General features: G+C 38.6%; 1 protein-coding gene and 1 pseudogene across 2 annotated transcripts in view; one reads left to right on the forward strand and one right to left on the reverse strand.

Annotated features, from left to right (window-relative positions):
• The window catches only part of ATF7 (activating transcription factor 7), a 96,385-nt gene that overhangs the window by 51,028 nt on the left and 29,184 nt on the right, over positions 1 to 16,173 (forward strand). The window lies entirely within an intron of this gene.
• LOC102820551 lies at positions 9,752 to 11,108 on the reverse strand (annotated as a pseudogene).

Below are 16,173 nucleotides of genomic sequence, written 5' to 3' on the forward strand. Positions count from 1 at the left end.
ATCTGGGTTTTGGTGGGAGAAGAGACATTGGTGAGTGGGAGGGTTCTTTTCTCAAACTTCTGTGGGTGAGGCCATTAGGAAATGATAAATGCTGATAACTGGTTTCTATTAATATTTATTTTCACTCAGACAGATTTGTTGTTATGGATATAATTGGAATTTGCATCACTAATTGAAAAGCTGGCAGGTTGGAACCACAAAAGAAAGGCCTGGTGATCTGATTTCATAAAGATAACAATCCAAAGAAACCCTCTGGAGCTCAGTTCTACTCTAGAACTTTGAGAACGCTTGTAAAAAAAATTTTTTTATTATTTTTAAAATTCCATTTTCCATGAGCTGTTTGAAGGCTTCTCGTATTTCTGAAATATTAGCCACTGAAAACCCTATGGAGCAGTTTTTCTCTGTCTCCATGAGTTGTTAAATGCCATCAATTTTGTTCCAACCCATAGCGACCCTATGTAGGATTTCCGAGGCTATAAATCTTTATGGGAGCAGAAAGCCTCATCTTTCTCCTGAGGAACTGCTGGTAGTTTCGAACTGCTGACTTTGAGGTTATCAGCCCAACTCGTAACCACTACGCTACTAGAGCTCCTTTCTCCATGAATTGGAATTGACTTAATGGCAACTGGTATTGGTAGATTAGTGCAGTGGCTCCATAGAAAAAGCACTGGACAATGAACCACCAAGTCTGCAGTTCAAGGCCACCCACCACTCAGTGGGAAAAAGATGGGACTTTCTGCTCCCGTAAAGCTGTATAGCCTTGGAAACCTTATACAGCAGGGTCATTTTGAGTCAGAACCTACTCGGTGGCACTTAACAACAATAGCTGGTAGATTATGAGAATGTGGTATGTATATTAGTTTCCTGTGGCTATTATTATAACAAATGACTACAAGTTGGGTGCCTTAAAACAACAGCAATGTATTCCTTCATAGTTCTAGAGGCCCAATCTTTGAAATCACAGGTATAGGCAGGGCCTCAGTCTCTGTGAAGGCTGTAAGGGAGAATTCTTTTCCTTGAGTCCTTTAGTTTCTGGTGGCTACTACATCTCTCTAATCTCTCTTCTCTGGTTCTATCTTCACATTGCCGTCTGCTTTGTATGTGGCTAATCTCCCGCTCTCGCTCTTATGATAGCATTTAGGACACACCTGGGTAGCCCGGGATAAGAACGATCTATAGCTTAATCACATTTGCAAAGAATTTACCTTATAAGATCATATTCACAGGTACTAGCAATTAGAATGTGAACCTATCGTTGGTAGCTCACCACACTATTAGTCTACCACTCAATGGTTGAAATTTGCAGCATATGATAGTGAAGTGTTACCTAAAGCTGTGAACTAGGCACTCCAATGTCTTAGTTCGCTCACTGGCATCCAGTAGTATGCTTGTTGTTATTAAGTGCCATGGAATCGGTTCTGACTCATAGCGACCCAGTATAGGGTTTCCGAGGAATGGCTGGTAAGTTGCAACTGCTGACCTTGAGGTTCAAAACCAGCCTTTTGATCCATTGTTTATCCTAAAGCACCACACCAGTATGCTTAGTGACCTTTTTGTTTATCCTTTCACTCTTTTCTTTTAACAGATGAAAATGTTGTAATGTGATATGAAGGTTAATAAGATCCATTACCACCTCCTGGTTTGTCTACACTTTGACATAATAGGGTAGAAGATTCTGTGTATTTGGAACAATTTGTTATAATTTTAGACCCTAGTCAAGAATTGAATATGGATTTTTCACAAATGTATACAAAGGATCCCTTGTAAAAATAAAATTGAGACATTTTCTATGTGTATTCTGCCAGATTTCTCCAACCTGAAGAAGCCTGGGATTTCCAGAAATTCACCCATGAATGTTTTCCTTAATTCAGTCAGACCTTCATTAGTCTTTTTTTTTTTTCAAGGTTTTTATTGTGGATTGAGTGAAAGTTTACAGGGCATATCATCAGTTTTACATTCAACAAATCATATACCTTGTTTCATTTCATTGATTATAATCCCCTCCATGCACCATCAGTTAACAGTATTTCTCTCTATCTACTTTAGCTTTTTAAAAAAACAAACAAAAAAAACCACTCAGGCATATATAATAATTTGCATCTCCAAAGGGCACATTCTGCAAGTCTGCTCCTGGCCACCAGCTCTTAGTCCTTCTTTTCTTAGTCCTCAGCCGCTCCCCTTCTCCATGCCCCCATCTCTGCCCCCATCTCTGGCGCTGCTGCTTCTCTGGATAAGGTCCTGCATTCTGCTTGTGCGTTCCTCTCTTGATGGTCGCAGGGTCCTCTGTTTCTGGACTGTAAGATTAACCACTCCCCTTTTTTTGTTACAAAACTTCTACCTTTACAATTGTGACAGTAGCGATTAGTCATGATAACAATTATTCACTATTGAATCTTACAAATCTTATCCCCATCTCTTTTCACCAGACCCATCTAGACAAGATGACAGCTATTCAGTGGGGACTCTTTATTTCCCCCCATACTCTTAAACTAAACTCCCTCTTGAAACCTTGTAAGCCAATCACTTCGTGCCTTTATTGCCACCTCATTTTAGGTAGCCAGTGTCTAAGTTGCCTGTACCTATCTACCCTGTGCACAGAGGGAATAGCATTACTTGATGTGAAGACTCTTACCCTCTCTGTTGATATTTAGAGTATAGGTCAGGTTCATCATGAAGATGTATCTTCTGTCACTGTAGCTGTTCCAGTCTGCTTGTCCTTTCTAGTGGGAATATCTCACCTCACAAGGTTGTGGATGGGACTCAGGCTTCCACCTAAGGTCCTATACTCTGTAAAGGCTTTGCACGCGGCCTATTTCACTGGGCAAGTTGTAGAACCCCTTGTAGGTATTCAAATCAGTTATAGGCTGAAGGCAGGCTTACAAGTTTTTTCTAATCATGTTTCCCAACATTCCTTTCTATCCCACTCAAGTGTCTACCTTCATTAGTCTTTGTGGGATCAGTTCAATAAAAAGATTTGAGCATCTACACCATACCAGACACTGTGCCTAGGTGCTGCTAGTGACAGAAAGATGTATAAGATATCAAAGTATTCATTGTTTAATAAGAGAGTCAGACACATTTTATATATATATATGAAGTCCTGGTATGGTGCTGCTGGTTAATGTGCTGGATTGCAAGTTAGTTTGATCCACAAAGGTCCACAGTTCAAGCTCACCAGTAGCTCCTTGGAAACCCTACACAGGGTCTCTATGGATCGTAACCAACTCGACAGCAGTTAACAAACACACACACACACACACACACACACACATATGTTGTTGTTAGGTACCATTATTGTTAACTGCTGCCGAGTCACTTCCAACTTGTAGCAACCCTGTATAGGGTTTCCAGAGCTGTGAATCTTTGTTGGAGCAAGAAGTTTTACCTGTCTCTTGTGGAGAAGCAGCTAGTGGGCTTGATCTACCGACCTTGTGGTTCCTAGTCCAGTGCTTATTCTCCTTATATGTGTGTGTGTGTATATGTATGTTGTTGTTGTTATGTGCCATGGAGTCAGTTCCAACATATAACAACCATAGACCATATATTTTTATTTATTTATGTTAATGTGTTGGACTGCAAGGTCAGTTTGAACCACAAGGTCAGAGGTTCAAAACCTGTGAATCAAAACCTACTTGATGGCACTTAATAACAATATATATATATATATATACATATATATATATGTATTTATATACACACACATATACATATATATATAATTACTGTTGTTGTTAAGTGGGTTCTGGCCCATAGTGATCCTGTATAAGGTTTCCAAGGAGCGGCTGGTGAGTTTGAACCACCGACCTTGCAATCCAGCGCAGGACTCACACTCTCTCTCTCTCTCTCTCTGTATATATATACATCTTTGGTAGCATAGTGGTTACGAGTTGGGCTGCAGTTCAGAACTACCAGGGGTGTTCCATGGTAAAAAGATGAGACTTTCTGCTCCCATCAAGATTTATAGTCTCAGAAACCCTATATATATATATATATATATAATTACATTGTTAATAGTCAATGTAATATTATAAGTATTTGCAAGTACTGAGAGTTCTGGTAGACATCAGGGAAGGCTTTGTGAAAGAAATGATGCTTTAATGGGTTTTGAAAAATAAATAGAAGGTCTTTAGACAGAGAAGATTGAGATGAACATTCCAGACATAAGAGAACAGGAGACACAAAGAATGTAGCAATATAGTGTGTTCAGAATAACTGCATTTAACTTGATATTGATGGAGTGCAAATTGTGATGGAAAGCAACAGAGGCTAGTGAGTTGTTATCACAAGGACATTTTCCTCAGCTGGTGATATTGCTGCTATGTTTAATAGTTATTGCAGTCTAGAAGTATATGAGTAAGTGCTACTGTTAGGCAGTGTAGGTCCCTTTCTTTTTCTTTGCTTGCTTCACTGCCTGCCCTTAGTGTAGACCTTTCTATGCAGTGGCCAACATTCTAAAAAAGTCTCTCTTATGGCTAAAGAACAAACATCCAAAATCAAAGAAGTTTCCCATTTGCCTAGTTTTATTAATATAAAGGTAGCTTCTCAAAACTTTCCAGGTTAAGCACAAAGATAAATATGACTATGTCAACAAATTAGGGTAAGAAATTTTTGTTGTGCATTAAAAATGGTGATGAGCAATGGAATACTAGAAATCGTTGAAGAATAATGATGAATTTGTGAAACACCTCACAACATGGTTGAGCCTGGAGGACATTATGCTGAATGAAATTAGTCAGTCAGAAAAGGACAAACACTGTATGAGATCAAAGATGTAGAAAGTTTTTTTTTTACAAAAGTTTTCTTGATTAAAGAAACAACCTATGATGGTTGTGGCGAGGGAGGAATAGGGAAAGCTATTCCTGGGCTAGAGGTAAACAGACACATGTTGACATGGGTGACGGGGTAGGCAGTTTGCAAGAGGAGGGAATTAGCAGAGGAAAGATGAAAGTAGTGGGAGACACAGGGAAGAATGCAGCAGTTAAAGTGAATAGAGATAAATGCTGTTATAACTGTTGGTACATGGAGGGGATCGCAACCTTGTAGTCAAAGCAAAGTGTAAGATTTGTTGAATATAAAACTGATAATCTGCTCTATAAACCTTCATTCAATTCACAATAAAAAGTTTATAAAATAAATAAATAAACTACACAACTAAATAAAAAGTGATCAGAGTACCCTACCAGCTTCTAGTTTATTCAAGGGCCTTGTGAAATATTTGAGCCTTGGTCCTTACCTATTTCTTTACCAGTCTGCAGCAAGACTTCTGTGATTGCTAAGTCTCTGGACACTTAATCTTTGATAGCTTGTTTAAATCAAAAGCTTATTGCTGCATTTTGAAATTTTTTAATGAGTGTGTGTGTGATGTAATCTCTGTCAGCTTGTCCAAATCATTTTAGCAGTCAGTTTTAGAGACTGAGATCTCTCTCTTATCCAGCTTTATATTTTCTTTTAGCGTGACTTTTTTTACAGTACTGAATTGTAAACTCTTAAAGGGAGGAGTTTTGGTTATTACAGGCTCTGTATCATGATTCGTATGCTGTGCGTAGCTCCTTGTAAGCATTCAGAAACTTCTGTATTATCAAGCAGTTTTTACAGTATTATTTTTTCCACAATGAAATTTCAGCAGTCCAAACCAAAACATTTAAAATTTTTTAACTATTTTGCGATCCACACTCTACAAACTTGATACCTACTGTGTAGCAAATTAGAAAATAAAAATGCTTTTTGTATTTTTCAAGGATTCTGTATTTCATAACATTCTTATAAGAATTTAGGAAGAGGTGAGATTGAAAATATATATGTGTAATGTCAACAAGAACATGATGGGGCTATATAATAATTATTTTGGCCAAAAAGCAGCTTTCCTTGCTTTGTTAAGAACTAAACGTATACCTTTGGGAACTTTAATAGTACTCCAACTAAGCGGCTTCATCTGGAAAGTAGAGTACTAAAAGGTCTACCACCATTAGACAAGAGCTGTGGAGAAAGCAATTAGCCATGTAACTGACACTGGACCTGGCCTCACTGAATTGCTGCTGGGATTTCTCTGTTCCTGGGCACTGGTCCTTGAAAGTTTGTTGAGCATTTAAATCCATCCATGTAAGTAGCCTTCATCTAAGAAAAGATAATGGATCTATCCTTGTTAATTCTTAAGCATAGTTCCCAAGAGTACCCTGGAGTTTAATAAAGAGCTAGACATTAGATATTAGGAAAGAGGTGGGCAGGAATAAGAAAAGATGTGGCTCCAGCTTACTTTAGTGAGAATGATCTTTAATTGTTACAATCTCAAGAGTATTATAAGATGCTTTTCTCTTACCTAAACCCCCCAAAGGTACTATAGCTGTTGTTTCCAAAGAATCCTGGGGCAATAGGTGATTTTAAAGTAGAGCAGTTTATTTTGTATACTATATAAAAGTGAAAATAGAATTTTGCATTAGAGTACAGCTGATATTCATGAAGATGTAGAATAAGATGCTTTCTTGCATATTCCATCTCCATGTTGCTCAACTTAGAAGAGAGATAAAGATACAAAATGAGGAAGAATCTGTACATTCTGAAAATCACCATGTATTAGGAATGGTGTCAGTTGCAAGTACTTAACAGTAGCTCAAAACTATATGAACACTTGTAACTCAAGAAATCTAAAATTAAGATAGCCAAGGACCTAGATTCTTTCTACCTCTCTGTTCTACCATTTTTAACTTTTCAGTCCTCATATTTGTCATCAGATGAGGAAGAAAGGAAAAGGTGTTAACACCAGGAACTCTCCTTTTTTAGCTCCTCTTTGTATAATGAAACAGAAACTTTCCCAGATGTAGGGCCTTCCATCGCCACCCCAGTATTTGCCTGAACTGTGTGACAGGTTTAATCATAGCTGCATGGGAGTCTGGGAAAGTGAGTATCAGGCCTTTTAGTCTATATAGGGAAGGGCAAGCAAGAGAGAAGGGCATTGAGAACAGGGTTTAGGTTAACTCAGCCTATTCCTCAAACCTATTGCCTCTTTTCGTTCTCTGTCCTACTACCATTTCCCTAAGCAACCCAGTTATGGAAGATAATTCACTACAGATTTTTGGGTATCAGAGACCTGATGATCCATACAGATTTCTAGTTTTTAAGTCATCAGACACAGAATTTAGTTTATGGGCTTACAAGAAAATAGGAGTGGGGAGAGAGCATTGTATTTACTGTATTTACTGCTGTACTGTGACACTAGGGAATCACATAGCAGAATCCGAGATGAACTAAACTTTGGCTAAGTATATTAAACTTGCAGTAAGATTCTATTTCTCAACCCTGACAAGTAATAAGTAACATTTAAAAAACAAAATATCTAATTTCCCTAACCTAAACTGGTAAGAAATTATGTTTACCTCTCTTTTTCCTGTACTGCCAATCCCTTTTGAAGTTAGCCTGTGTGACCTTTGGGGCTCAGTTTCCTTTCTGCTGGGCACCTTCAACTTACTTGGCATAAGATACAACCCATGGAGCTTATGGTTTTTCACATTTGTCACAAACAGTAGGAAGGAACAAGAAATCAAAATAGAAATGAGTGATGATGTATGGCTGAGAGCTTAAAACTTCTGCTACTTAGAAGAATAGTTGTCCCATTGGTCTGTGTGGTCTAAAATAATGCAATGTTATTATCACAGATCATAATGATGATGACCCTGCAGTTCAGTGTTGATTGTGTGGTTTTAATATCCTTTTTCTGTTTCCACCTCTCTGATTTGTTGACTTAAATAACACTCCTTTTCTTACAGTCATATACTCTATTTTGTAAAAGGAGGAATCCAGCATTTGACACTACTTGGCTCCTATGGGATGCTGATGTTCTGTCCTATAAAAGTCAAGTAATTGGGATCCTAAAAGAAAATGTTCAAGAGGATGTGGGTTAAATTACCACTAGTGGTTTGTGTGGGAAAAAGGGGAGGTGAAAAGAGAACATAACAGTTACTGTTTGTAAATTGAATTTTTTTTTTTTTTTTACACAGGACATTTTAGTTTGTAATAAAATTAAAAAGCTCAGTGATGGAATCAGATGAAAATGAATTGATCCACAAAGACATGGCACCAATATTCTTTCATACAATAGCAGTGTAAGTCCAGTATACTGCACTTGTCTTAGGTGCCTTTTCTTTAATAAAGGAAATCTTGTGTGGCACGTTAGGATACTGCATGGACTGCAAGGTCAGTTTGAACTGCAAGGTCCATGGTTCAAACCCACTAACTGTTCCTTGGAAACCCTATATAGGGTCACTATGATTCGGAACTAACTCGATGGCAATTAACAACAACAGTGTCAAAATAGGGTGTTTGTGTGTTGGGGAGGATACACTAATTTTCACTATTTGCATGTTAAATTTTACTTAGGAAATAGAGATGGAAAATCATCAGATCTTTCTGAAAAAGTGCTCTGTTAAGATCTTGGAATCCAAGGGTGATAGAGTTTTTCAACAACTATTCTCATATCATTATATAAACCTGACCCAGTCACTGTAGCACCTATTGTGTGCTTACCGCTAGGCTAATCCTGGAGGTAGGGCAGGAGGAGGATAAAGAATAATTGTAAGACACATTTTCAAGTCTGTACTGACAACACCAACTGGCTTACCTTGGAGTCCCGGTGTGGCACTATAGGATAAACACTGGATTGCTTAACCACAAGGTTGGCAGGTCAAAACCACCAGCTGCTCCTTGGAAGCCCCTATAGAGGTTCACTATGAGTCAGGACTGATTCGATGGCACTTAACAATGGGCTTACCTGGTGTGGCACTATAGATTAAGCATTGGGCTGCTAACCACAAGGTCAGTGATTCAAACCCACCAGTTGCTCCTAGGAAACCCTATATAGGGTTGCTATGAGCCTGACTATGAGTCGAACCCAACTCTGTGGCACTTAACAACAACACAGTGGTTGAAATGCTTGACTGTTAACTATAAAAAGTTGGAGGGTCAAACTCACTATCTACTCCGCAGGAGAAAGATGTGGTAGTCTGCTTTTGTAAAGCTTTATAGCCTTAGAAACCCTAGGAGGCAGTTCTACTCTGTCTTATAGGGTTGCTGTGAGTCCAAATCAACTCAACACAATGGGTTTGAGTTTGGTTTAGTGACTTATCAATTAACCAGTTGCTGCTGAGTCGATTCCAACTCTTGGCAACTTCATGTGTGGTTTACAATCTAAAATATAAAACTATGAGATCATAGATATTAAAATTCTAAATTACATGGTATAAACTATACAAACACCTTATCAGCTCAGGAAAGGTCCACTGAAGATTGGCGTCATTAGGGAAACCTTAAAAAAGTGATTGAATTTTAGCTGGACTTTGAAAAATGGTAGCATTTGGATTAACTAGAGAAAGTGATGAAGGCATATCAGGGAGTATGGGAATGTATAGATAGAGGCATAAAGATGAAAATAAGTGGACTTTGCAGATCAGAAGAGACTGACCTGGATAGAAAATGTTAGTGGAAAAATAGAAGAAAATAAACTCTTATAAATAGAAAAGAACTAGAAAGGGAATGCATTTTGCATTCCTTTAAAATCTCTCTCTCTTTTTTTTTTTACACAGAACGTTTTATTGCCTTTAGGTCAGTTGGGAATAATTACTTGTATTTATGCCTTAAGATATTTCAGCTCATTAGAAAAAAATACAAGATAAATGGTATGTTATACACTTTTGACTTTCATGTGTTTGCTGCTCTGGATTGAGAAAATGTTTAGTTTTCTCATGTAATATGTACTTCAGTATTACAACTCATCAACAAAAGGTGTATGCCCCAAATTTCCACTTGCTGCCATTGACTTTTTGCCAGAAACAAACTTCACTGCAGCATTTGGACATCAGCAGCAGTCACTGAGTCAATCTGTTGAAGGACTGCGGTTAGTGACATATATGAACCAGCGACTAGAACCTGGAACCCAACTTTATCCAGAAAACCCTCTGAAGACTCCACTGAAATTAGGTATCCAGCTTTCAGCTTGTTCTTGGCCATCTGGATGACTCCATCAGGAAGGTTTCCCTGAGCAATTGTTTTTACGTGGTTATAGGCAGCCTTGATAACATCTCTAGCAGCTGCAGCCTGAGAAATGGTATAAATCCCAAAGAGTCCAGAATCTGAGTAACTAGCATTAAAAGCAGAAACATCAAATGGTAGGAGAACTCCCTTGGCACCAGCCTGGTACAGAGAGCTGGTGGTGTTGCTGCCCCTCTTGACATGTGGTCCAGCACCAAGCACATGCTGGAACACACTGAACACATTTGCTTCTGCACTTCCTATGGGAGCACTTTCTGCCACAAGAGCAGCATGTACCAGACTGTCTCCATTCTGTTCTCTGATTTCACCTCCACGGTAGACAGTCTTTGCTCCAGATAAACCTAGCCCACCCCTCATGTTGAGAAACTGTTCAGCAACTTGCTTTAAAACAGGATGGCTCACACCAAGTCCAATCAAAGCCATTCTTGCACTTGTAAAATTGTTCTGAACATAGTAATGTAGCTCCTCTGATGTCACTTTTCCAATCCTGTAATCAGGACAATATAAGGAATTAGCCAAGGCATTCCGGTAAGCTGCAGCATGTAAATTTTCAATGTCATGTGCCTGTGGATTCTGGAAAGCCACAGCTTTGTCAATCTTTAGCTGGAACTGAAGGGCTGCTACTTCCCAAGGCTGAAATGCTGGTGCTGTGGTGACATGGAGCAGGAACTCCATTAGAATATCGATATTGTCTCGCAGGCATTCCACGGTATAAACCATGTGTTCCCTTGTTGTAGTCACACTTAATTTACCACCAACTGCTTCAATCCCACGGGTTATCTTGAAAGATGACACTCCTTTGGTAGTCAAGCTGGATGCAAGACGCAGCAAATGAGAGGTTCCCAAATTGCTGGAGTCCTCATATCTACTGCCCGCTTTAATGAACAAACCAATTCTCGACGCTGGGGCATAGTTTTCCAGGGAAGCAATCACTAAACCATTTGGTAATTTGGTAAACTCAAGGTCTTGAGACTGCGGGAGTGCTCCTGCAGGGGCAGCTGAGGCTTTAACTCTGGGAGCAACTTTGAGGTAATAAAATCTCTGGTGCCGGCTCTGGTTAACAGCTTCATGGTTTAAGATTAGAGTAAGCCCCGGTCACCGCCAGGTTAAAGGAAAGCAAGATGGTGGCCTCCTTTAAAATCTCTTGTGGAAACAATTCCAAACCTCTCAGAGGCAAGAGATTCTTCTAATGAATTAAATACTCCTTACTACCATTTTTTTCCTTTTCCTATTTTCTTAATTCTTAAAATTCTTCTTGTTTCTTATTGTGAGCTCCTCACATTAGGGTATTCTTGGTTCTGACTGGGCTCAGCCTCTGTTTCCATAGAAAAAAAGAGTAGAAGTTTCAGACTCTCATTTAAGATATGGATGATCAATTGTCTCCCACTGTTATACACACGGACAAGAGTTTTGTAGGCTTGGGATGTTTTGTAGCACTTAAGTGAGATGTACTAGTTGGCATTTATGCAACAAATATTTACTAAGCACCGGCTGTATGCAAATACTGTTCTAGGTACTTGAAATATGTCCATGAATAAGCAGACAAAGAGGATCCTGCCTCTTGAGGATCTTATATGCTAGCAGCAGCATGATTTCTAGGCCTACTATTAAATGATCGCTCTACTCTTATAATTCTTTTTTTTATACAATGTTCTAGTTTGGTGACTACCAGAATCTCTTTAAGATACTCAGTCTTCCCAAAACAGATGACAGATGAATACCAGTAGACCTTTGGTACAGTTTGGTGCCCCCTTCCCCTCTTTAGTTTATCCTCCTTTGCCTGACAACATTTTCTTTTGGAGTATTTTGGGAAGAAGTTTCCTGTTCTTATTTTCCCTTTATAAATTACCTCGCTCACACATGCAGCATATGAGCTGTCATTGCTGCTGTGGTTGTAGTTATTTGCTGAACAATCTTGTGCTTTGAAATGATTCATTCAAGAGCCATGAAGCATTCAGAGCCGGATGTGTGACTCATTTAGTAAACAGAAGCATCTTGAAGTAGAGAGTCTAGGATTGACTGAGGTAGAAATGAAAGTTATGTTGACTTTGAGGGGTGTGTAATTAGTCCCTTCTCTTCTCCCTTTTTCTATTTTCCCAAACATAAACATGTTGGGAACAGAAACAGAAGCACTGCTTCTGTGAGGGTGAGAAGTGTCATCAAGACTTTCTCTCCCAGTTTCGTCTTTCAGAATTTGAACAGTTGAAGTGATTAAATTGTGTCAAAAAAAAAAACTCAGTTATTTGTCCCACTTAATCTGTTCCACGCTAATATCACTGTATTCTAGAACTTCCTCACCATGGTTTCTCAGATGTTATAAGGCCTTTTCATGCTGTTTTCTTTCATGAAAACAAATATAGATACTGTAATAATAATAGTAATAAGCTATTCTGCCCATGAAACACTGCCAAACCCAGAAATTGTAGAGAAAGAGGCAGTTATTAGGTTTTAGCATAAATGACTTTTCAGACTATCATACATGTAAACTCAGTTCCTTGTATTGTTCCTTGACAGCTTAGGTATTCAGCACCCATTTCCTAGTAACTAAAGAGTTTTCATTCATCTCCTTGCCTCAGTCTACTTTTCTAAAATAAGGAAAAAGGTGTGATTTAATCATAGGTTGGGATGTAAGAACTTTTTAAAGTGTGAGGCAAATTCACATAGAAGCTAAAGCTGTAGTAGCCAAAACCCACATTTCAGAAATAAATCTGGCTGTAAGTTGAGTGCATGTTGCACAGAAGTTTCATTGGTCTTAATGCTTTTACCAAAGATTTAGCTTGAAACTATTACTTTCCTCATGTCCATATGCGTGTGCCTGGGCTCTGAGTCAAAATGCAAAAATGTACTTTGGTTTGTCCTAAGCTCTGATTTGTCCTGAGCCCTCTTTTCAATTCTGTTAATGTCCTGCTATTTCAAAAAACTCTGGAGAATAGGCTTAAAGAGATTAAGAAGAAAACTACCTTTAAGTATTTACTTGTTCAGAATTAGTCTGCAAAGAAAAGCACCACTTTTGCTGTCTATTTTGAGATTAATTAAAAAGGAGAGAAGGAGGAAAGTAGCTGAGTACTGACGGCATTTTAGATACTATATAGTTCATTTGTTAGGAGGTAGAATTCCTGGTTCTCCCGCTATGGAAGGATAGGTGAGCATGACACTTCTTAGAAATGGAAAAGCTTTTACAAACGATCTCCCATAGAAAATTGTTAATAAGCAACTGTATGGTTTCTGCTCATGCTGCAACTAATAACAGTTTTCAGATTGATTTCCTTATTGTCCTGACATTCCATTTCATGCTTTTTTAAATTTCTTAAACTAAGAAAATCTTCCTTCTTGTATTTTTTTCTCTACTGAGGAGAGATGTAGCCAAAATTGTTTTGTTTTGTTTTGTTTTCACTAACAAGGCAATTCATGAGAATTCCATTTATTCTGTTCATCTCCCAATTACAGTACCTTCTGTCTCCATCTTCCTTATTTCCCTATCGTAAGTATTTGCAGATCTGTAGCACATCAGCCATTTTCTAAAATGAGGTTGAGTTTTCTGCCTGTGCTTTCTTCCTTCCAAGTTTCAGGTCTAAAAACATGTGTTGGCAGTTCAGCAAGGAAACTTTAAAAAACAGCCCTTTTTCTTGTTTCTTTCCTCTCTTTGCCTGTAGCAGATTTTCTCAGTAGAGATACATTTGACATTTTAGAATGGGGTGGTTCTGTGCATTATAGGATATTTATCAACATTCTAGACCTCTACTCTCGTCTAATAGCATGCTCCCCCTCAGTTGTGATTAGCAAAAATGTTTCTACACATTATCACATGTCCCTGAGAAGCATAGATGCACCCCTAGTTGTGAATTATTGCTGTGTAGTATAAACTACATTTATAGAAAGTGGATTTGGAGGGGAAAATTCAGGATTGGCACATTATTAAAATTCCCATGGGACCTTTGAGCAATATTATACAGATTGTTGTTGTTAAGTGCCATCGAGTTGGTTCCAACCCATAGCGACCTGTATAGGGTTTCCGAGGAGCGGCTAGTGAGCTTGAACCGCCAGCCCTTGCAGGTTCAAACGACTTTGCAGTCTAGTGCATTAACCCTCAGCACCACATTGCTGTCTAAAAGAAATATAATGTAAACCATAAATGAGAGCCACATACATAATTTTAAATGCTCAGGTAGCCACATTAAAAGTTTAAATAAGTGAAATTAATTTTAATATTTTTATTTAACTTTTATCTAAATTTTAATTTTATCTAAAATGTTATCTTTTCAACGTATAATCAATATAAAATTAATGACATTTTACATTCTTTTTTTTTTTTTTCTTCTCTACTAAATTTTCAAAATCCAGTGTTTGTTTTTATTTAAAATCACCTCAGTTTATACTATTTACATTGCTTACTGGCCACGTGTGCTAGTGACTACCCTAAGGAATAGTGCAGATCTATATCACTTTGATGGAGTCCTGGTGTGGCGCTGTGGGTTAATGTGTCAGACTGCAAAGCCATTTGAACTGCAAGGTTGGTGGTTCAAGCTCACCAGCTGCTCTTTGGAAATCCTATGCAGGGTCGCTGTGGGTTGGAACTGACTCAACAGCATTTTCCATATCACTTTGGTCTCTTGGTGACATGCAAATTAGCCTGTAGGATAAGCACTGAACTGCTAACCAAAAGGTTGGCAGTTCAAACTCACCAACTGCTCCTTAAACTATACAGGGTCACTGTGAGTCAGAACCACCTTGATGGCACTTAACAACAAACCCATGTATGTTTCCCCTCCCTCATTTATGTTAAGAAACTGTCCTAATTACTTTACTCAAGCATTGAAGACTAGACCATTTTATGTTAGCATATAGATCCTCTCCCAAGACATAAACTTTATCTTTGTTGTTGTTAAGTGCCACTGAGCGGTCCCAACCCATATAGGGTTCCTGAGAAGTGACTGGTGAGCTTGAACCACCGACCTTGAGGTTCACCCCAACTTTGCAGTCCAGTGCATTAACCAACAGAGCCATGCTAGATCCTTATCTAGTATGTCTCAAATTCTCCAGCCCTCATTTTCACTGATATCAATCCTCTGTTGCTTTGAAGATGGTTACTAATAATGGTTATACATTTATTGAAAATTGTCACTATTTACCATACAGCCCAGATGAGTGCTCCTTAAGTGAAGAAGAACACCCATTAAGGGTATTAGCAAATGGAGGAGCTACATTATTCAATGGGCAATAATCCAAAGAGGAAATCTTTTGAATGGGAAATTCACCCATTTTGATTCAGTAAAATAATCTATATTTTTCATAAGGCCAAAATTTTTATCACTTTATAATTTTAGCTATTTTACTTGAGAAATTGCTTGCAGAGCAATGGTTTCCTAAGCATGCATTTCATGTATTTTGATGGGTTTCTGTTGTTCAGTGTTTATCATTCACATTATTAAATTACAGGAGAATTATCCAGGGCAGTCTTAACATCCTTCTCCATTCTACAATACATTTTTTGTTGATAGAATAAAGTATGTATTATATAATTTATAAAAGTAAGGAGTCCTGGTGTGGCTGCAGGATAATGTGCTTGACTGCAAGGTCAGTTTGAGCCACAAGGGAGACAGTTGAAACCCACCAGCCACTCCTCGGAAACCCTATCCAGGGTTGCTATGAGTCAGAACCGACTCAATGGCACTCAACAACACTAGTAACAATCTTCAATAAATGAGAGTGAATATATTATTGTCGTCAAGAGCCGTCGAGTCGGTTCTGACCCATAGCTTTGTGATTCAAAGCAACTTTGCAGTCCAACTCATTAACCTACACACCAGGACTCAGAGAATGAATATGTTGTTGTTGTTGTTATGCACTGTGAAGTCGGTTCCGACTCATAGTGACCCCGTACAGGGTTTCTGAGGCTGTAAATCTTTACAGGAGCAGAAAGCCTAATCCTTCTTTTGTGGAACAGCTGGTAGTTTCGAACTTCTGACCCTGAGGTTAGCAGCCCAATTCGTAACCACTCCTTGAGAATGAATATTGTTGTTGTTGTTGTTAAGTGCCGTCGAGTCGGGTCCGACCCATAGCGACCCTGTACAGGGTTTCCGAGGGTGTAAATCCTTACGGGAGTAGAATATTGAGGCTCGGTCAAATGGGTGTCTG

The sequence above is a fragment of the Chrysochloris asiatica genome, unplaced genomic scaffold (assembly GCF_000296735.1).
Source record: "Chrysochloris asiatica unplaced genomic scaffold, ChrAsi1.0 scaffold00138, whole genome shotgun sequence".
Taxonomy (NCBI): domain Eukaryota; kingdom Metazoa; phylum Chordata; class Mammalia; order Afrosoricida; family Chrysochloridae; genus Chrysochloris; species Chrysochloris asiatica.